The sequence below is a fragment of the Struthio camelus genome, chromosome 7, assembly GCF_040807025.1.
Source record: "Struthio camelus isolate bStrCam1 chromosome 7, bStrCam1.hap1, whole genome shotgun sequence".
Classification (NCBI taxonomy): domain Eukaryota; kingdom Metazoa; phylum Chordata; class Aves; order Struthioniformes; family Struthionidae; genus Struthio; species Struthio camelus.
Window position 1 is genome coordinate 12,388,542 of NC_090948.1, and position 22,884 is coordinate 12,411,425.

The 22,884-nt window shown below is 45.3% G+C and overlaps 1 long non-coding RNA gene across 1 annotated transcript in view; it reads right to left on the minus strand.

Annotated features, from left to right (window-relative positions):
• Nucleotides 1-2,375: 2,375 nt before the first annotated feature.
• Nucleotides 2,376-22,884, minus strand: part of LOC104142433 (uncharacterized) — a 66,648-nt gene continuing 46,139 nt past the window's right edge. Inside the window, exons 10-14 of the long non-coding RNA XR_693710.2 lie at nucleotides 20,131-20,267; nucleotides 15,331-19,980; nucleotides 13,943-14,246; nucleotides 12,392-12,592; nucleotides 2,376-4,368 (exon numbers count right to left, since the gene is read on the minus strand). This is a non-coding gene — a long non-coding RNA (uncharacterized lncRNA). The remainder of the gene's footprint in view (nucleotides 4,369-12,391; nucleotides 12,593-13,942; nucleotides 14,247-15,330; nucleotides 19,981-20,130; nucleotides 20,268-22,884) is intronic.

The following is a 22,884-nucleotide window of genomic DNA, read 5'->3' on the forward strand; positions in this document are numbered from 1 at the left end:
ATGTAACCAGACCTAATGGTGTACATATGGAGACTGATGCACAAACAGGACAAGGGTTTCGCCTGAGCTTGCACAGAAGAAGATAGTGGCAAGGATGGTACCACACCTAGATCATGTGAATCCCTGTCCTGCGCTTTAGCCACAAAAAACATCACCATTACGTAGTTAGGCTTTCCCGGCAAGGGGGAGATTGGCTTTGTTTGTGGGCTTCTAAGAAAGCTATGCCCTTAAGGCTTGTTTAGACAAGTACGCCCTGCGGCGTTATTTTTTTTAACAGTCTAATGTCTTGCCTGTGCTGTAACTGCTTGCTGCTGCATGTGTGCTGAGCACATGTACCCATCCCTCAGCCAAGCCTTTCAGTCCTGTGTTAATCTTGTCCAAACTGTCCTTGCACAGCTCTGTACCCTCGGCAACGGCACAATCCTGCCTGCTGCTGCTCAGCACTAGTGTGTCACAACGTGCTACTAACCACCGCTCACCTGTCCTGCCAGAGTGACCCACACCGGTCCAATCCGTAACTCGTTCGGTTTAACGCAATCCTCATCAGAACGGCTGTGACTGCGTTAATTAACGCTGCTCTAACCACTGTTGGGGTGGAGCACAGGGTGGAATCACTGGACGAACGAATAAAACCAGGACACTGAAACCAGGATAATACCCTTCTAGCAGCTGTTACCTTCAAAGACATCAACCTGCTTTCCCCACGCAGAGAGTGCAGCGATGGCCACTGCCTTTACAGGAAGGTCTCACAGGCCTTTAGCTGAGCACCCTGAAGTGCCTGTTATGCGGCAGGACGGCTGAGATTTGGAGCCCCTGCGCAACGCTGAGATCAGGTAAACGTCAGCCATTGCAGGTGCTGTGTCAGTAGTAGGGCTTACGGCCCCGCAGCCAGGGGCAAGGCTGTGCTAACCGCTCACCCTGGGAAACGGGAGGCGTAAAACAGAAGAGGACAGTTGCTGCAGAGCTGCAGCAACTCCTTCTTGTCTGGGGCAGGTGGCAAAACACCCACTGCAGAACTGCGCTTCTAATTCTACTTTAGGAAAGGAAACCAGGGCTAAACTCACTCAGGAAAAGCTCTGATTAGAAGCATAAATTTCAGATTTGTTTACTCGCTGGTTTTTTGTTGTGAGGTGACAAGGACTTGGCCTTTACTGCAGTGAAGACGCTTGCTTAAGAAGCCAACTCACTCTACTGCCGTGAAATCTAAATCACCTGTTACCAGAAGCAGGATTTGAATCAAGCTGGGAACCCTCTATCTTCAGGGTTTTCTAAATGCAGAACAAGCAGAAAGTCCCTGTCTCAATGAGCTTACAATTTAGGATAAAAGACAATAGATAGATGCAGACAGACAAATGCACTGGGAAGTGCCAGAAGGCAGCAAGATAACGCTAGGCAACCTTCAGGGCAGTGGTATCAGCTACTGATGGTACTACATTAGCAAGGGTTTTGGAGGTTTCCCAGCCAAGGAGAAATTTAACGGAGCATTTTGAAGAGGATAGTTTGTGGAATAGCTCCAGAGCATTAAAGACACCTTGAGAAAGATCTGCTAGTTACTGCTAGTCTAAGGATTAACCAGTGAGTAATGGACTTGGGGTCACAGGCCAATGGAAGGTGGGAGCTGCCACTGCAGGAGGAAGAGAGAGAGATGAGGAAGGGGAAGATGCGCTTCAGAAATGAGCCCGAGTAGTCTATGTTTGATGTGGTAGAGAAAGAAGCATTGAGTGCAGTCACAGAGAAGATTTGGTGCAACCAAAGCAATGGGCTTTGACCCCAACTCAGGCTGAAGCAGCATTTTCAACTACCTTTGCCTGTTTTCTTCCTCTGACATTGGTTCCTGACATGTGACACTCCCCGGGAATTAATGCACTACGGGAGAGCCAACCCACCAGAGACTGAAATTCCCTGGTGGCTTCATCAATGGCCAACCATTTCATCTTCTCCAGTTTCACTGAGAGGGGCAGAGCCAAGGGTGGAAGGGAGCTCATCTGGAGACCTGAGCAAACCTATTTCTTCCCCCAATAAGGTAAATATATCACATTTCTCGTTTATCTTCCTGCAGATACACAGCACACTGCATCATCAGGCCAAAACCATCCTGGAGACACAAGCCTTGTCCCAGTCAGATTGACTCCTGCAATGTTGGCAGGACTCTGAACCCCCTTCTTCGCCCCTTCCTCACTGATCTTCTTCTTCCTCCCCTTCCTTGCCCAATAGGCCAGTTTGGCTCCTAGCCATGCCCTACCTGACTCTCAGTGCTGGAAGAAAGGTGACTCCATGCAGGAGCGGCTATGCCAAGCTGAAAGCAAACACTTGTTTCCATTTTCACAACAGAGAAGGACTCTCTCAAAGCAGCACTAAAACAGAGCACCAGGCATATATTAAGCAACTTTAATTAACTTCGTCTTATGCATACAGGCTTAAGGAGCCTCTTGTTTCCTTTGTCTCTTGAGGACATGATCTTGGGGAATTTTCTCAGGTCACATGAGGCAGATCACGGCTGCAGCTCTAAAACTCCTGCATTTCCAACCCAGAGCAGTCAGGGCATTGGAGCAGAGAGCAGGAGGGCTCAAAGGGATCATGCCGCATGATGACATTTGCAAAGACAAATCCAGTTTTCCTGCTGCAGTGGCGCACGCAGAAACTGTTTGACTTATGGAAGAAGGGGAAGCAGATCTGCTCCTGTCTGCCCTCCATAGCTTTGCAGCTGGACTTTGAAGAGAAGAGACAGGGCTGTGATTTGCAGTGAGGTACCAGGGCCTCCTGGGTACTGGTGGATGGAGGACAGCCGAGTGTAAGCATGGTAGCACAGGACTGGCTGCTGCATGTGTGCCCAGACAGCCTGTCGTGGTCCCTTGGTCAGAGGAGCCAGCTCCACTGCTTGCTAAGGAAGAGTGGGCTGCATGCACCACTGGCCAGTTTGGGTTATGCCAAATGCAACCCCCTCAGTGCCACACTCACCTTAACTCTGCTCATTTCCTCATCCCCTGCAGAAGTCAGGAGAAAGGGAGCACTCAGCTCCCCAGAGCAACCCACTATCAGCTCCCTTCCTGTGCTCACATGCTGCTGTGCTGACCAGCCATCACTTTTACACAGGGCATTTGTCAGTAACAGTCCTCAGCTCATCCATGTTCAGCTAATCCAGAAATCTGGTCCGTGCTTCTGTTTGACCACCAACAGCAAAAAGTCAAATTAATGCTGCACAGCTGTGATTGAAACTTGGCTTCCTGTTCGTTCATTGCCTCCCAATACTCTCTCTTGCTTCCTTCTGTTTTTAAAAAGGATATGTTTTAAAGACTAATTCTCTTAAGAAGAGCCCTGCATGAGAAAAACAACAGTTCATAGTGACAGAGCTTTTCTGGCTTGGTTGCCATTCAGTAGTCAATCAAATGGACATCCATGGGCACTTGTAAACATCTTTGAGATGTCTGGGAATGCTGAATGTCGATGGACTGATGCTGGTCAGCTTGATGGCCAAGTGTACTGGAAAGAGTATCAGCATACATTTTGGCTTTTAGGTGTTCTCTTCATTTCTGTAGATGTTTAAAGCAGGTTTTCAACTGGCTATGTGGGACTTATTTCCTCCTTGTTAAATTAAATTACAAAAAAAAAAAAAAGAAAGAAAAAAATCATCACTGTAAAGAAAGTCTATCTTTTTCACCTTGCCAGGAAATCAGATATAAATGACTCGGGATGGAGTTGTGCTGTCAATTAAGGCTGTGAGCAGACGTCAATCTCCACAGCATCTGGCCTTGGTTCATGGGGTATCATGCCACTTTTCTTAAAACATCCACTGCTATACTGACACACGCTGCAGTCTTGTGAGTGGTGGAGTAACGTGTGCAGGACCTTGTGTAGGTGCTGGTCTAAAATCACCAGTAGTTTGTCTATACCAGCACCTCCTCTGCTGCCGCTCCTTGGCCAATAATGGCAGCTTACACTGGTAATGGAGCAGCTGGTTTCCTTTTCAAAAGCCCATATTTCAGGAGTCCCAAAATGCAGGGAACTGGTGAGGGAGACCAGGGGTGAAAATCAAGTCCCAAAAGCTTGTGAAGAACAGAGCAAATCAGAGAAGTCCAGGGGAAACAGTCAGGTTAGAAGGGATGTGTTACTGTCACTGAATTTGCGTTTGTGTGCACCAAACTGTGCTCTCTGAATCCAAAACCATGAGGGCCCAGGAGATTTTGCATTTATATTAAAGTGCACATGGCTTCTGGGGAGGGTGAGTCTTTCCATTGTGCAGTTTGTCTTCTTGTAAAAGAAAACTTATTTCTAGATTACCTACAGAATTAGTCATTGTCCTATTGCTGCTCCAGAAATAAAGTTATCATGGAGTAAAGCACCAGTCCTGCAAGCAACAGCTTCGAGAGCCTGGAGGAGAAATCAAAATAAAATAACATCAAGGGGGGTTCTCAGTTCTTTAAAGCAGAGACACTAATTTTACTACCTGGGGAGGAGTATCTAGCTCTAATGAAAACCATATTGCCTGCCTTTTTATGGTTGTACAACTCAGCTCGTGTAATGTTAAGTCTTACCTCTGATGTCTATATGATAGGAGAGAACGGAAATAATATTTTCCCTCCAGAATGAGAGTTCACCCCAAACGGCCCTAAGGCACTTGGAAACCTTTTGTGCTACTGATGAGGTTTCCTCTCTGAGATTATGGCCACAGTGGGAAAATGAAGCACTGAGCATGTGAGAGTGCCCCGCAGCACCTCTGCACAAGCTGTGCTGTTTTGCACCTCCTGCTTGGAGACGGTGGGGAGGGCATGTGGTACCCTCATGGTCCTTAGCCTGCTGTTACTAACACAAATTTCACAGATCCTTCAGAAACAGAAATCCCCTAGGGAAATACCCTCTATTTCTGCTGGGGTACTATCATAATATTCTGCCCATACAAATTCCTATTCTTTTCATCAGAAAGTAAGTCTTTTCTTGTTCAGCAGGAAAATCTTCTGGCTAGAGCTTCCAAAGGACAGGCTTGGAAGGGCGGTAGTGAAAAGAGTGGAGGTTGATGTAGCTGCACTTCTAGAAAGCCAGACATGGACACCAGCAGCTGAGGAAAATGGTGCACCTCTTGGCCATGTTTGATATGCAGCACCATCACAAAACAGCAGACGGCTTTCTGTTACAGCTCTTTCCCCTTTCTATGTACTCTTTTTTATGATGTAAGACCAAAAAGGCTGGAGGACAGCTAAGACGACCCATTTTAAGTTCTCTGAATACCTTTACCGGTTTCATTTTGAAAATCAGTCAGAATTGGTCACATCTAGCACTGGTGATGCAAGTACCATGTTGCCGTTTTGAATGACCTGCAAGTTTTGCTTGGAAAATCTTCCAGCGAATTTTCAAACACTGTCCCGGAGACCCTCGTGTGGCCCTCCACAAAACAGGTAGGGGCTTTTTTCTCACATTGTCAGAAAATGCCAGTACTATGTTAACATCTAAAAAGAGATATGGTAGCAAAACCTCGCTCAATTAATAGGTTATGGGCCAGGCTGGGTGCCTAGTACCTACTCAGGACCAGGTCACAGAGGAATAGTCCACAGTGCAGTCCAGCCAGATTTCCCCCCTCTAAAATACAATTCCACTCCAATGGCATGAAGATTTCAGCGAGGGACGGGCTTCCTAGCCAACGTGGAGCAAAATTCTATACTGAAAATGCAAACCTTACTTCCACTTCAAAACAGGGAACCGTAAACGTGTTGGTGGAAGACAGCAATTTTTGAAGCAAGGTGTTCTTATACCTGTGTCAGGGATAACGCTGCTCCAAGAGCAGCCAACCTGTTTGTTCTTACATGAAAATGTGAGAAAGGCCATAGCCCGGCATCCTGTCTCTGAGAGCAGCCAATAACAGATGCCAAGGGAAGATATAAACTCCAAGAAAGTGTTTAGTGACACTTCTCCAGAAATACTAGAGACTTCCTGGACCACCAATAGTATCTTTTCATTTAATAGTTCTCAGTGGATTTTCTGTTCACCACTGTTTGACTGACAAGTTGTGTGAAAAAGCATTTCCTATTGTTTGTTCTAGAACTGCTACTTGGTATTTTACCTGAGTCTCCCTAGTTCCTATATAACGCGCGCTCTCTTGTCACTGTTCCTATGCCACCCCAGATTTGACAGACCTTTGTCACACCTTCACCTTCATCCAGCGTGACAGGCCTTAGTCCCATCCTAGATGGTTGGCCCTCGCCTACTTGGTTCTTTGCACAGAAGCTGCTTCGACCACCCTGCCACCCCTCTCTGTACCTTTGCCGGTTCTATTATAAGGCAAAAAATGACATGTGCCCCCATCAAAAATTTATACACATTGATAAGATCTCTCCCGAACCTTCTCTTCTCCAGGCTAACTAGTCCCAGCTCTCTCAGCCTCTCCTCATATGAGAGATGCTCCAGTCCCTTAATCGTCTTTGTGCCCCTTCACTGGACTTCCTCCAGGATATCCATGTCTTTCCTGTACTGGGGAGGCCAGCATTGGACACAGCACTCCAGATGTATCTCACCAGCGCTGAATAGAGGGAAAGGATCACCTCCCTTGACCTGCTGACAACGCTCTTCTTAAAGCAGGCCAGGATGCCGTTGGCCTTATTAGTCGTGAGGGTGCATTGCTGGCCCACGTTCAACTTATTGTCCACCAGGACTCCCGGGTTCTTCTCTGCAAAGCTGTTCTTCAGCTAGTCAGCCCCCAGCCTGTACTGGTGCATGGTGTTATTCCTTCCCAGGTGCAGGATTTTGCATTTTCCTTTGCTGAACTTCATGAGGTTCTTCTCTGCCCATTTCTCCAGCCTATCAAGGTCCCTCTGAATAGCAGAACAACCACTGCTTGTATCAGCCGCTCTTCCTAGTTTTCCGTTGTCTCCGATTGGCTGCCTTCACACAGCCAACAGTTGTGTGGCACATCTCAGAGGCGAGAGGAGCTCCAGCAGTCACTCAGGTGAGAGACAACAGTGCCTCCGCAAGGTTCCTTCTGCTGTGTTACAAGACGGGGTGGTCCTGACCATGCTGAGATTGGCCAGGAATATTGGCCTTGGCAGCCCCTCCTGTCCTGCTCTCTCCATTACCCCACATTCAGACTGCATTTAGCTCTGCTAACCGGCAGCCACACTCAAATCATTTGTGAGCTAAGAGAGACTCAGCAGCTACAAACTGTCTGCTATCGGCTTATTTCTCTATAAGGCTTTTACCAGCTGCCTTGCAGCAGAATTGAACTTAAATACAAAAGAAGGTGAGAAGATGAGCAAGGAGAAATGCTTCTTCCTTTTATGTTCTCAAATCTGGTAAACTGTGGACCAGACTCCCCAAGGAAGCCAAGGAAGGTACCCCGGCTGGTGATGTCTTGCACGAGGCGCACAAAGCAGCAAGGAACACACTATAGATCAGTGCTTCTCAAAATAATTTTGGCTGAGACTGTGCACAGCAAATTCTGTGTTACCACATATAACACTGATTTTTAAAACTTTTTTCCTACAAAGACTGCAAATGAGATCTCTGACACTGAAGCTCATGAAGGTCAAGCTCTAAAAGGATCTACCAATTTTCTGCAATTAGAAACAAAAGAGACAGATCAAGTCACCAGTGTCTCAAATCATAGACAGTTGCAAAGATCCTCCACAACAGAAGAACCTTGTCTGTTGTAACCAAGGCAATACTTGCTTCAGATGCAGGCAACCATCTTTTGTTTCTTCTGACTTTGGTCAGGCGTTAAAAACACTGAGTTAGGCTTCAAATCAGCATTACCTCTTCCCTTCTTTTTTTAGCAAGTAGAGATATAATCACTGAGCACCAGAACGATGACACAGAGACCTGCAGCAGACGATCAAATGTGTAATAATAAATGGATACTGGAACTGCCTCCTACAGGTGATATCTGCCGTTAGTTATTTCTTTCTCCACCTCTCAGGATCAGCCTCACCTCTGCTACCCCTTCCACAGCTCCTTTCCTTGGGATGTTCCTAAAATGGGCTAAAAACATCCGGCTGTGCTCTCAGGAAACCGTAGAAATAGGGGAAAGCATGTCCTGTTGCTTGAGCCCTCTCTGCATGTGCGTGTGTTATTTTTAAACTAACGTGCAAAAGGATGCAGTTCCCATCAGCCAGGGCCTCTGTAAGTTGCTGTTAAGCAGGGCTCTGCACTTCAAAAGGCAGCAAACATGGCATATGCTACTGCTTTTCTTGTGGCAATACCATGCTTAATGAATACCGTAGCATTAAGTCGCATGTTAAACAAATACGCAGCTACAACACAAGTTGCACTAACCCAGAGCAGCTTTTATTTAGATGGTGGAATTTTGTCTTTTAGTTAAATGTTTTCTTTCCAATATTGTTATGAGCAGGCAGAGTTTGCCATTGAAGCTGCCTTAGCTGCCTTTCTCTATTCAAGGCTTTGCACAGCTGGGGGCACATCACCAGCTGAATCATTTAGACCCAGAAGAATGGGGTTTCTATTAATACTAGCATGAATGATCTTACTTGCTCCCCATGCCTGTACTTGTGTGACACTAGAAAAGCAATTAATGAGCAGCAGTATTTAAACAGCTTCACTTAAGAGGAAATTTTTTTTCCAGCATCAGAGGTACTACTTGCTTCTCTAGTGAAAGTCAGCCCAAGGGGTAGACAGGTGGGATCTGAGCCATATTTCCACGAGCGGTTACAAAAACAAAGCTGACCTGTGACCAAGCAGTGTTTATGAAAGACAGTCCCTATCACAGAGGACAGTACTAGTGGACCACACCAATGGGCTAGTGCACAGCTAATGGGAGCTGCCTGCTCTCCCCAGCAGCAGGACTAGCCTGTCCTATGCTTGCAGCTGCACGTGCAGAATCACATGGGCGATGCAGAAGATACAAAGGGCACGTGTGAGTGAGGCACAATGTGAACAGCGCAGGACAAAATTGGGGTTTGGGAACTGAGCTTTGGGAACTGGGAAGAAAAGGATGAGGGAAGTGAATATGCAGCAAGCAGGGTAGATATAATATAGAGAAGGAGTCACAGACCCATCCCTGCTATTGCTTGTGTTCCTGGGAGTCCAGCCCTAGGGAATATCGTACTGCCAATCTCTAACATGGGATAGCTCCCATCTTAGGGCACACGTACTGTATGGCTGGGTTGTCTGCCCAAGACATGACTGCCTTCTCGCCCCCAGCCATTTGAACTCCTTACAGTTCACACAGGGGACACAAACTGCTCAGTGTGTACTGTGCACAGATCTGGAAGCATCCTGAGCAGCTGAGGACAGGCCTTCCCTGGCTGAGAGACTCTGGATGATTTTCTGCTGTGTGGGGCTCTTAGGGCAAGGAGCCGGCACATGTGTGAGAGGAGACGGGAAGAGAGGAAGAGAGGATGCGTACTCCTTCTTTGGGGGCATTAGTTTGTTTGCAAGCCAGCCCTTGTCCTTTGGCTGTTCTCTCTCCTTTGGCTAGAAACCTAGCCAGCCACCCTGTGTCTCCCTCAGACAGCACAGGCCTGCCTAACCAACTGCTAGGAAAGAAAGCATCAAGAAGTCTTTGGCTGCTATTCTTCACTCAAACCCAACGAGCTTCAGCGGCTCACATCCTGCTCTTTTCTGTGACAAATATGCTGATGTAAGGACCCCCTTCTACTACACATTCCCAGTTGTCATCCATCCATGGTTTTGTTCATCATGCAAAATCAGCGCATCTGAAAAGCAGTTACTTCTACTAGAGATGTTAAAATGCAGTTTTGACACCTTAGGATGGCTTTTCAACAATGACTCCAGCAGCTGGCAGCTGTCATTGAAGAATGCAAACAGTCAGATTTTCAGATGAGTTCAAGTCTGTTTGAGACCTGGAGTGGCTGGCTCTTCTCTAACCTACACAAGCACATTGCAGAGTCTTGGCTCCAAGTGTGTCTTTGTTCACTACCTCGTCTCTCTGCCACGCGCCGCAACTTGGAGACCGTTGATGAAACTGGAGATTGTTTCCTCTCCTCAGGTTTCAATGTTATTTTAGAACAGGTTCATGCTGGGAAGGATTAATCCCGATCTGCCTCCAACAAGAATCCCTAGTACAAACAACTGGGATTTTAGGTCAATCCAGGTGAGAGATGCAGGGACCAATGCAATGAAAACGGAATGAAGGACTGCTGCTGATTCAAGGTCTCTCTTTCTTTCTCTGACCCTTCCTGACTTCTTTAAACAATAGAAAATACTTATTTTGAAACCTGACAAAGTAATTTTTTTGCAAGGAAAAAAAAAGAAATCTCATCCCAAATGAAACACTGCGTATCAGTGAAATTTAAGTGTTAAATTTCAATTTTCTTATTTAGATTAATTTTCTCTTTACTTTAAAATGTTTTTCCTGCATTTATATATTTTATACCATGAGTGGTAGGCCTCTTCAGGTTTCCAGATAATAAAACAAAATAGCTACCTCTCCCATTTTTTTAAAGAAATTTTCTCTAAGAAGAGAATTAAAATTAGATCGTAATTAAATTAGTTACTATTTAAAACAAAAGCAGATGTCAGTAGAATGGAATCTGGTTTCTTTTTATCCCTACTATAAAGCATCCTATTGGAATAAATCGAGGGAGCAAAGCATATCAAGAGTAGCTATCTACAGAATACAGCCAGGCACATATTCCAGGAAATTAGGTTGTGTCTCAGCCCAGGAAATCAAACATGATTAAACAATTTATATGCTGATCTATTAAAACAGGAATCCCCCAATGTTATGTATGCTGAATTCTGTCAGTGAAAGAATGATTAGCTGGAGATTTTAGTCACAGACTGGATGACTCTAATGTTATTGCAAGTATGTTTCCTGGCAGCTGGCAATCCTCCGGGATTTCGTGACTTCACTGCAGGCAGTGCAGCGCATCATCCCACTCTGCTGAATAGCTGTGCCCTGTGCTCGTGGGCTTACCTGAGATGCTTCCCTCCCAGAGCAGAGTACTGAGGCTTCTTCTCCCCTCTCTTACAGCCACAGACCTGCAAGCTCCCATGTAATTTCAGCCTGAAGCACTTGGGTTCACAGGACATGCTAAGCCCAGCATGGCCATCTAGCTGCTTACCTTTAGGATATGCCTCCCTCTTGCTTTGCAAGTATCAGATAAAACCTTCTATAATAATCAATTGCACAGACCACTCAGTTGCCTAATGTCTGGGGACTGAGTGGGAGGGAGGTTATAGTGCTGCTAACGAAGGGCAATTCTCTTCTACAAGGAGAAGATCCTTATACTTCTTATACTTCCTTTTCTATGCTCACAAATAGCACTGCTTTTCTGTCACAACATTACTGGTCTCCTCCAGCCTTCCTCTACCTCTTCTGAAATAGTCCCATGGTATCTCTGTTCAGCCATCTTACTTTGAATGGCATCCAGAAGCTTTTCCCTTCTTTTCTCTTTTTTGCCTACTGGCTTCTTCATTTCCACCATCATCTACTCTTTAGCTTTGCATTTGATCTGCTTAGCACTGTGGTTTTCAAGGATACCACACAATACACGAAATGTCTTTGCAGTACATGAAATCCCAAAGGCCCCTCTGGGTGTCACAGCTACAGAAGCAGGTACCCAGGATAAGGCAACGACAGCCAAACGAGTCAATCACCCACGGCGGGGTGGGAGGTGGGGGTTGGTTTGCATCCTTGCCATGTTTTTGAGATAAACGGAACAGGACAGACAGGCTCTCCTTTGCTAATAGTTCCTAAAAAGAGGCCTAAATGAAAACCTCAGCTTGTCTCCTTCATGCTAGCACAGGCATCTTCAGCCCTGTCCTGCAAATAATCATTTACTACCCACAAGCCCACCTGCTGAAATTGGTACGCGAGCTTTAGAAGCTACGTCCTCCTCCAGGGTTTTGAGCATGTTTCAAAAGATAGTTCAAAGATTCAGCAGTTGGAACACTGATGCAAGGTCATGCGTTACAGATGAAGGGCTAATACTTATCTATAAGAGCTTTGCTGGGGTGTATTTTATGTTTCTTCCACCTGCTCCCCCTTCTCATGGCATCTTCCCTTCCCTGTGGTTTTGTCTTCCTAACTTAAGATGTGGATTTGTTTATTTGCAAGGAAGAGCATCTAACAGTGGCTGTGGTGCACAGGAGTCTTTGAAGGACATGTCCTGCAGGCTGCTTTTGCTCATAAGGGATGAGCCTCAAAAACAGACATGGTCCCCCTTAGGTCTACGGAGAGACGATCCACATGACATCCCTGCTTAGGGCTGACCTTTTTACCCTTTCCGTCTTACAGTGAAACCTTGTCTCATTCAAGAGGAGAGGAGGGAGAATATCTTATCTTTCCTTGGCAGCAATGATAAATGCCCATAGAGATCCACAAACTGTTCCCCCAGAGGCTTTTCTGTACCTGCATATTTCCCAATCAGCAAGTGAGAAACCGCACAAATACCACCAGGAACAAATGTTGCTTGGACACGCTTACCCCTGTTTTTCCGCAGACCGGCTTGGCCCAGTTGGCACCCGTGTCCTCCCTGCCCCACTGCGCAGCAGGTACAACTTCCCGTGGTAAATGTGAGACGCCTCAGGAACGCTTCAGCTGTGACTCATGTCTTGGGAAATGTCAGGCGTGCAGCAGAAGGGATTTACCCCATCATCACTTCCTGACACGAGAGCTCAGTAGTTCCTAATGGGCAGGATGCATATGTTTAGGAAGAATGAAAACAGACACAGGCTGTTACAGCAACAGGCTAATTAATAGTTTATTGACTGCATTCTTAAAAGAAGTACAATTAAAGGAGGACACAACGTATATCTTCTTTTCCTTAAGAGATGGTTGTAAATGAATTCATATACTACACAAAGCCCGACTACTTGGCTTGATATGTTACATAATTACTAGGACCAGCTGGTGGGGAAGAATCATAACTAAAATCAAGCTCCTTCTCTACTGCACAGATGGGAATTCTCTTCTCAGATCCACACGTTAAATCTTGGTTCTGAGGTTTGTCTATGTATACAAAGCTGGTATGTTATGTGACTTTTCTGCCAAACATATATGGATCCCCTCCAAGTTACACTTAGGAGAACAGAAAAATAAAGGTCTACACTGTATCTAAACAGCAGGCAGGTGTCCTTCAAGACGTGCACTCTCAGATAGCTTTGGGGATAGCATGGCTTAACGGCTAAAACCAGAGGCTCGGAAAACCTGGGTTCTGTCTCCTGTCTGGGCCACAAATTTCCTGAGAAAGCTTGGTTTCTGACCTCAGAACACAAAAAAGTAACTTGATGCTCTGTCCAAAGTGCCTACGTACCACTAAAAGCTACTTGGGATCCTAGGTCTTCAGATTAATTCCAGTGAGAATTTGGTACCTTAAAAAATATGTAGGTACTTAAGGCCAAATTTAAAAAATTGCATATAAGCAGAGTTTCAAAGCATGTCTGCAGCTGAGCAGGGAACCAAACCCATGCCTCTAGTTAATGTCCAACTTATTTTTAAAAAAGATCCGTCTGTGGCTCCATTTCACAAGCTAGCAAATAGGTTACAAAAAGGACTCCACTATCTCACAGGCATGAGTTGAAGCTAAATGCTTTCAGGTTATCCATTGTTCAGATATTACAGAAACATATGGAAGGACAAGGGGCTAGCAGCAGTAGTCAGAATCATAAATCAGGAATACCAATTACTATAAAACTGTAAGCAGGGAAAGTATCTCTTCAAAGTTCAATTGCATCAAGGTCTGGATTGCAATGAGGGTGGTGATAGAAATGAGGCCTAGTCATGAAAGTAAACTCTGCATTTTGGGAGCTATTCCATTCATCACGGCAACCATCAGTGACATGAAACCTGAACTTGCTCTCATGTTAGAGTGGAAGGCCAGAGGACTACCACATCACTTATTCTGGCCCTCTATATGGTGTAAGCTTTAACATTTCACCCAGCGACTCCTCTCATGTCTTCTAACTTGAGATTGGCTAAACCACGACCTCCAAAAAGTCTCAGCTTAAACGAGAAATCAGCTGAAGGAGAACCTACCACTTCTCTGGATGGTTGGTCCCAGAGGTCAGCCACCCTACATGTGAATGAGGATGAGGCCTGGCTCAAACCGTCACACTTGTCACATGAGGAGGAGGCAACTGCCTCCACTTTCCAGAGGAAATCACACACTGTATTTTGCTGTTCTGCTCACATCAGCGCCTACGTTATCTTTGTCACGGCAACAGCAGGGGAGATCTGTCAGACAGGCGTGCTTAGCCGACTCCTGAATACGGTACCCTGCAGCGCAAGGCAGCAGCCCGATTGGGCCAGCGGAGCGCTCCGAGTGCGTCAGATCCTGTGGCTTCAAAGAGAAAGCATACGTCTCATCGGCTGGAGTAGGGCAAGGGCTATTGCACATCTCCACAGTGTGGAAAGAGAGAGAGAGTTGTGCTGTGTGATATGGCTGATGTCACGATTTACTGACATGGGGTTTAAGGAATCCCCCTCCCTCTCTCTTAACCCTCCCCTGCAGCTCACCGCCCCCCTTGCCAGCTCATTCCCTCCCTCTTTGCTTCCCCCCAGCCCAATACTGCTTCCTCTGTTATGCCAGCGCAAGCGTTCATGGGGCCGCGCTCTGGAACTGATCCAAGTTTACACACACAAAAAATCCATCCAAACCCCAACCACAGCCTGTTTTTTCAGCAGGGCAATTTTCAATCCCTACAGCACAACAGAAAGTGAAATGACACATCATGGCTGAGCTGATCTAGCAGCCTGCTGCAACTGAAAGGGGGAAACGCTCTTCCTCCTCCCTTCTCCTCCCATCCCTGCTCTTACCTGCCTGCATGCCTACTCCTAGATGTGAGTTCCCACTGCCTTGTGTTGGCGTTGGTGCTTATAAGATGCATTTCAACTCATTGATCCAAAAGAAAATGTCTATTTTTTCTTGCTAGTTTTTTTTTTTTTGACAGTTTAGTTAGCTGACTTGGCTCACGGAGTTGGACGGAGGCCGCGGCACAGCATGGCAAGAGTCCACCAGGGCTTTGGTGGATTCCTTCCAGGGCTGTAGCACAGAGCAGGGTGCTCCTCAACAGAGCGCTCCCTTTGAAGCCCCCCTAGTGTCACATACTAGCATGGAGGTGTGATGCCCCATCATGGTCAAAGCGTGGTTGAGAGGCTGGTGGCCCTTGTTTAGGGCCTCCGAGTTTTGTTCGTAGAGCTGTGTTGCAAGCTAGGACGCTCTATGAATCCAAGTTAAAATGTCCTTTGTAACCTCTAAAAAATAACTCAAGCAATGTCAGTGACTGGGGTCATACTACAGCCCACCTGCTGCTGCCCTGGCTGCAGGAAGAGCTGAGGTCAGGGCAGCATCCTCTCAAACCAGCTTCATTTTCAAAGAGGACAGAGGTGAACAGCAGCCTGCATGCAACATTAGCTGTACTTACCCCAACCAAGTTTTTGTTTTCTGCGGCAAATATGATGTGTTCTGCTGTTAACAGTGGAAGAAAACCAACCACACCTAGAAAAGCACAGATAATACTGCAAAACAACCTGAACTCTGAAAGATTACATATGTCACTGTTTAAATACAGAGATTTAGACACGGTGAGCGGCTTGCCTGGTAAGCCACTGGTTCTCTAGCTTTTTGACTCTGAGGGCCAGGCCTCAGATTTCCCACAGGATCAGCATATCCCCGCACAAAACCAATGAGTCTGTCAGCTAAACAGTTTAATAAGGCTTGTCGGCCATTTACGATGTTCTCCAAACACCACAGTTCAGGAACAATTGTGAAAGTCATTTAGCAAGTTACACTGAAAAGCCTGGACAGTCCCATCTTCTTTCCAAACCTTCAAGTGCCTTCAGCAAAAAAAAAAAAAAAAGAAAAGAAAAAACAAAAAAAACGAAAACCTTTTCACTGCTAAAACTATCAAAGAGATAGGATAAAAGGCCTGAGATCTTAATGGTTGGGAGCTGGGCTGAATACCATATCAGAGTGAGCCACAGAGAGACTTGCAATGCTGTGACATAAAGGAATGTTTATTTCTCAGGACTCTCAACGCAGCATGAAAATACAGAGTTGCTGGAAAGGTAAAGGCTAAAGTTCATGACATGTCAGTTAAATAATTGACTAGGCTCAGCGCTCTTTGCATCTTGCTCCAGAAAGGAAAGGAGGAATGTTACACACAGCAGCTGGCATTTGTACCCTGGTCCTTTTGCATAAGGGAAGCTCCAACTGTCCCGATTTCCTTGCTGCAGCTCAATTTCCTACAAATATCCTGTGGCCCAGCTGGGCTGCCAGAGCAATTACGTGTCTCAATTGTCTGATCATTTGTCTGGGTTATTTCTGAGCTGGAAAGCCAAACGGGCACGGTCCCTGCAACATGTTCATTTGGTTGTCACATCTCTATTCACCCCAGCACAGCATATGCCATGTACCTGAGCTGGAGCGCAGCTAGCATGAAGGACTGGATGGGCTGACTGCCTGGCTGGCATTATGGTGGGACACCTATCAATACACACCGGGTAACCCCACATTTCTAATTTGCTGTAGGCACTCCTGGGCTTTTGGGTGCAGCTGGGCCTGAAAAAAGCTGAAATTAGCTGTCCAGACAAAAACCCAGCCCTCCCACAGGATCTTGGTCCTTTATTCTTCCCTTGGCTTTTTTTGTGTTGCAGGAATCCATTTCCCCTCCTCTGCCAAACACCACAATGTCTGTCTTTTCCATTATGAAATTGAAAGCTCCCTGCAAAACCCTGATGTTACAGATTGCTTTCCTTCCATCAATAATTGTTGAAAAATTAAAAAAACTCTTAAGAATATTAAGTGCCTCTTACCCCCTCCTCCTCCTCCCATTTACACAACACATTGATAAGATCATTAGTAATCAATTAGTAATCATTTAACATCTGATTTTCGTGTTTGTTGTTTCTATTGCTATAACATTTTTGCTTTTTAAAATTCCAGGACTTGGCTTTTCAAGAGCCACTGAGGTTGTGTGGGAGAGATGTTTGCATCTTTGCCAGGGCCCCAAGGATCTGCTTTATATCTGGACTGTTTAAAATCTCCTTCACCATCAAGGCTCCTGTTGCAACTGCCATCATTTCTATTTTGTCATTGTGTGTGTCCTCCTTCTTCATCTGGCAATATCACTCTAAGATGGACCAATACTGCTTCCTTTCTTTTTTTCTCTAGACTTGAGTGTGAACTGGAATCATATTTCCTACATAACCCAGACGAGAAACTTTCACTAAGTCGTTAATAACAAAATAAGATCCTGCCAGACTAGGGTATTTTGAAAACAGAAATTATCAGCCTTACTTTACAGAAGGGTAGAAAGAAGTAGAGAGGATATAGGGCTCCCCCCTCCTCCAATCCACTGTGAGTTTAAGGAGCTCCTGCCTGCCCTTTATTCCAAACACTAGAAAACAGATTTCCACATGACTGGACACTGCATTGAAGGCATGCTTACCCTGTTACTGCAAAGCACCTCTGGCGTGGTGCTTAACTCGATTTGCAATTCTGAAGGTGCCTTAATGCAAAACAAGAGTATGCTGAGAATCAAATCTGCATGAGACATAAGCAGAACCCAGGGCTGTCCAGGCAGGTCCCTGTCTACACCAGAGCGCCCACTTGCAAGATGATATCTTCTGATGACCCAGTGGGGTCTTCCTGGTACAGTAAGACCAGTTTATTGTCTTTAAGCTCAAACACTGCCCAGATGTATTGGAGAGAGACTGCATCACAGAAAAGCTACACAAACTCCAAACGAAAGAAAACTGCTTGAAAGCCATTTGAAAGCCTGGTACAAGCAGAGAGTCTTCTCGGGAATCCCTTCAGGACAGCAGTCCTTCTCAGGAGGGATTACACTAAACCACTTACTCAGCCACACCAGGCTTTGTGGTACAGCACTGTGCTAATCCTCACCCATGAGATAAACACCTCCTGCGATAGGAAGCCACGTAAGTACTCTCTGCAATAAAAAACAATGCTGCCAATGCATTACGTAGTCCTATTACGGATCAATCTTACAGATGCTTCTCAGCTAGAGCTGTTGACTAAGGTCTGAACTACATCCGAACAAGCTGCAGTCAGACACTCACAGAAGACCAGCTCAGGAGCTGTGTTTTTGAAAAAGATCCTTCTCCAGTTGCACGTGGGCACAGCACAGGTCCTGCATTGCTGTCACTTCTTGGCAAGTGATAGACTAAAATCCCAGCCCCGATGTCCCAAGCACGGTTGTGCAGAAGATGGAGACATCCATTCCCTTCTCATTGTAGTGGGAACGAGACATTCTGTTCCCCCAGCCAAGCTTGAAAAATCTCACCCTTCATTTTAGTATTCAAAACATTTTCAGTTTTGCAGAGGAGGGTTTGCTGATATTTCAGAAATGAGAAGACAACTGCTTCGTGATCTTGTAACTAGGGAGCAAACGAGAGCTCATCGCAAAATGGGAAAGGATTGCGGGGGAGTTGCACGCTTCCCACCTAACTCCTGGGGGTTTTTTTTGCATTAGAATTCAGTAACTTAAACAGGGCTTCTACCACAGATCTTGTGATACAAGACGTTTTCCAGGAAGCCTGGCTTGGAGTGAGAGCGATACCTAAAGCCCTCAAGAGTTAATACCAAGAATAAAAGCACAAATTTCTAGTTCACAGAACTGAGAAAAATGTAGGCAGTAGGAAACCTCAAGATTCAGAAACAGGCCACCCATCAAAAACAACCCATTTTGAAATCTTTGCCTTTTGCTGTTGTTTCTAGAGGGCCGCACTGATGGCTTTTTAGGACTTGTGTTTTATCACCCAAGTACTGTGAGTGGAGTTACGGCTGGTACTAGTAAACTTCCCTGTACACTGCCTTGGGAAAGAAAAATAAAAATCACTGGGCCATGTGGGATAAATTAGCACTTACCCCTAAAGGAAATCTTTCCAGGTCCATATATTGTAAGGCCAGGCATGACCATAAATTCATTCTGGTCATTCTGGTCATTCTGGTCGAGTTGTGGTTGAGGTGTAAGGGTGGTAGCAAACTGAAGAACCTACCCACTTCTTTGCATACTAAACTCAGTGCTTTGCCTGAGCAGGAGTCACAGGGCTCTTTCTCAGTGGCATCTCCTCTAGACAAACTCTGTCCAACGCCATTTGTACTCTGTTCCTTGTGGCATGCTGAGTTTTCCTTTGCAATCCCACTATCACTTGAACGTCCAGCACTTTTGATTGACCCAGCTGGTTTCTTTCAGGTGGTCATAATGCAGAGCAACAAATAAATAAATATGCAGTTGACATGTTTTGTGGTGGAACAGAGAGCCTTCCTTCCAAACAAAACAAAACAAAACACGCCAACAAAACAAAAAACAAACAAAAATAACACCCCACAATGCCTAAAATATTTATACTTGGAGCAACTAAAACATAGCCAGAACCCCAGTTGTAGACAGTTCTTTATCAAGTTCTCGTATCAGAGCTTGATGAGCTCTTTCCTCACGAGCTCTTCCCTCTTAAGGGAAACTTAAGAGAAGAAACACAAGGCCTGTTAAATAAACCTTTTCTATCCAACTGTGAAATTATCTTTGATTTCTGCTAGTGACATAAAGCCATGCTGGACTGGTTGCAAACTTCATTAGAAGGAGATAATTATAAAGACTCACCTCAGAAGTAATTAATTCTATCGATGTCTTTAATTGTTAAATGCATGAAATGATAATATGTTAAGCTTAAGGGTACTTCATTTGCCGCTGAATACTGGTAATAGGATAGGATTTATGTCACCTTATTGATCTGTGTTTACACGACAACACCGAGCAGACAAGCTTAAGGAAAGGGACACATTTCCTTTGATAAGGGCTATCCCAACTAATTCCCAACAGCCTGACAACTGGGAGGAAGGGGATGAACTTGCCCCCTTTGATTCAGAGGTGTGGGCTGTGGAAAGGTCTTCATTTCGATCAAGACAGAAGATTTGCAGGCTATATCCTCCCCTTTGATATTCTCCCTCACTGCTGGAGGGACAGAGCACATCTGAGTTGAAGAGGCCAAGGTCCGATCTTCTCCTTTGCCCTGGCTGCTTGTCCCCCAAGCTGACATTGTTGCTTGATCCTCTAGAAAGCAAGCAAATACGGCATTAATTACTTTTTCTCATAATATTACTTTTCTGCCAGCTCAGCTTCCCAAACTGACTCATTTTCCAGCCACACCAATGCTAGTGCTGGCTCAAAGGAGGGAACAGGACCACAGCAGCCTTCACTTACATCAGCATGAGATGCTGCACCTCTAAATGCTGCACCCATCTCAGATGCCCAGATGCCCTGGGACTGAGATCAGGAGCTCTTCAGGAAGAAGCGCTGCATTGCCCCGCATGAGTGAGTCAAGCACACTGCGAGCAGCCCTGGAATACAAATCACAAACCATCATCGCTCTAGCTAGTGAACAGTGGGAGCGAGAAAGAGTCAGTCATTTCTAAACTAAACAATGGTGGGGGGAAGAGTGTAATAAAAAACACTACAGGGTAAGTCCATTCATTCGCATACATTTTCTCTCTCTCTCTCCTCCCTCCCCCAAAAAGCAAATGCCACATCATTTGTATTTCTTAAAATATCCCTTGTTAATGTAATGAGGTCATTGACAGTAACCTCAAGTCAGCATCCTATTGCGATTCTGACAATGCAGCAGCATCCTCACTCCTCCAAGGAATTGGAAAACACAAGCAGTGCGGAAAACACAAACGTCAACACACAAAACAAACAGATCTGATGATGTGATGTACCAGAGCAGCAACAAAGAGCCTCCAGGGACAGCAAGAGATAGCACCTATTTGCTGGGAGGCTAACCCAGGGGACATAATGAACCGGCAAGGCACAGCTCAGCTTCTCTGGATTCGGAAAGTAATTAAAGGAGGCACAAGTCAGCAGAACAGAATATTACACTGTGACTTTGTTAGACTTATCAGCACTCACCCCCTAATGAGAAGACTCCTCTTTCCTCTCCTTCCGTATCAGTACATTTTATTACCAAAACCTACATCATCTCACATAATGGAGAAATTCATTTTAAAACTTTTTCAAAACGCAGCTTGGAATCTTAGACTTTCTAGGTGGGAAATATATAGAGAAAATAAAAGAAGATCAAGTAAGAAGGTGGTTACTTAGACAGTAAAGTGAAATGAAACCACAGCTGCAAGACTTCATGGATCTATATGGCAAGGGGAGCCCACAGCAAAATCTTGGTCTCCTGCCCAGCACAGGCAACAGCAGGAAACCCACCACCGTATGGCTATGTCAGTACATATCTGCCACAAACTCATACTGAAACTGGGCCAGATACCTGGTACTAATACTGCTCTGTCCTGAGTTCAAAACAAGTGTTTATTTTAAACTTCAATGGAAGAAAAACCTGTCTACAGCTGGCTGCCACAATACACTGGTCAGAATGGGACATATCTGGCATCAAAGGGTATGCAGGACTGATTTCAAGCTAGTATGGTTACACACTCCCGCAATTCAAGGTCTTTGGAGATGGAGTTCTGGAAGGAGCCCTTGTTCTCTCTCATTTACTTCTTCATTTTCACTCATAGTTAGATACCCTGTGTGTGGCTGAAACTAGACAAAAAATATTGTCATGAAAGGGACTGATCTCATGGCATTTCTTAGCAGACAGAGTACTCAGATATTACAGCAGTGTCAGCATTACTGTAGTGACTAGAACATTAGGAGACTTTTCTGGAACATGGCAGTATGGAGAACAGTAGGTTTGCCTACGTTGCCTTGCACAGCCAGCACCACACGGGCCCAGTACATCATCCCAAACAAGGCCAGACCCCCTTTTCAAGTTTACACATCCAGAAAAGAGGAAAAGATCAAAGCTGTGGGAGTACTTTTAAATCCTGGAAGAACTCTCTCACTCTGTTCTGCCGAGAGAGAGAGAGAGATCTCTCTCTGAGACAGAGATATTGTTAGAGAATTAATTACTCTTATGTCAAGAGAGTAATCCTTGCACGGCCTTCACCTCATTCCCAGGCACACTGACCTTCATTACACCTTGACTCTTTCAGCCCATGTGGCTATAAATTAGGACAGACAGGTTACGCCCTTTCTTTCTCCTGTAATGCGGAGGAGCATCTCAGCTACGCTCTTGGCATGTAAAAGCTTTTGCCCTTTCTGTTTTCCTCCCTAGAGAATGAGCCATCTATTAAGCAGGCAGATACAGTTTTATCTGGTGATATCTTATGTAATTATGTGAGTGAACAACAGAGACAAACAGAACAGAAGATGGCAGAAACCAAATCCAGAAAAAAGCAAAACCCGTAAAATTTCCAAAGTCCAGAGAGATATAATATCACTAATACTTGACCACTTCAGCACATCCCTGCAGCTACAGTATGCAAGAAAAAGCTTTCTCCCCACAACTCCCCAGAAGCACTTTTCCACAACTCTAGTCCCACATCAGATGCATTTCAGATAAGCTCCAAAGTCCAGCCTATTCAACCAATATCGACTTCTTAAATCAATCAGGTTAGGCTTGGACTCCCACAGAAATGAGGCTTTGTCTGAGCTTTGTGCATCTCATCAATACCTTGCTCTTAACCGTCAGCTCACTACAAGTGATGGGGCCAAAGAGCAACTTTCCACTCACTTGATTTCTGTGGCATAATGTTTGCTGTGTGTTTGTTTGTGATTCCATAGCTTGTGCCTCCATTAACCTAGATTTATAGATGGTCTTTAGTCTAAACTGCTATGGCCAAGACTGCCTCCCTAACTCAGTCAGGAAATATTGCAGAGGTTGTCTTCTGAATAGAAAAACAGTAATCCTGGTACCAAACAGGGAACAACGAGCGTGTAAGAAACAAGCAGCTGAAAACGTCTCCCAGACCTCAGTCAAGTATAGGAAGAACAAATAGCCAAAGGTGGCAGCTGATTTGATCTAAAGTGCAAGAGTTCTGGGGTCATGAATCTTGCTTTGAATCAGTCCAGATCTTTGATTTGTTCTAGATGCGAGTGCAAATCTGC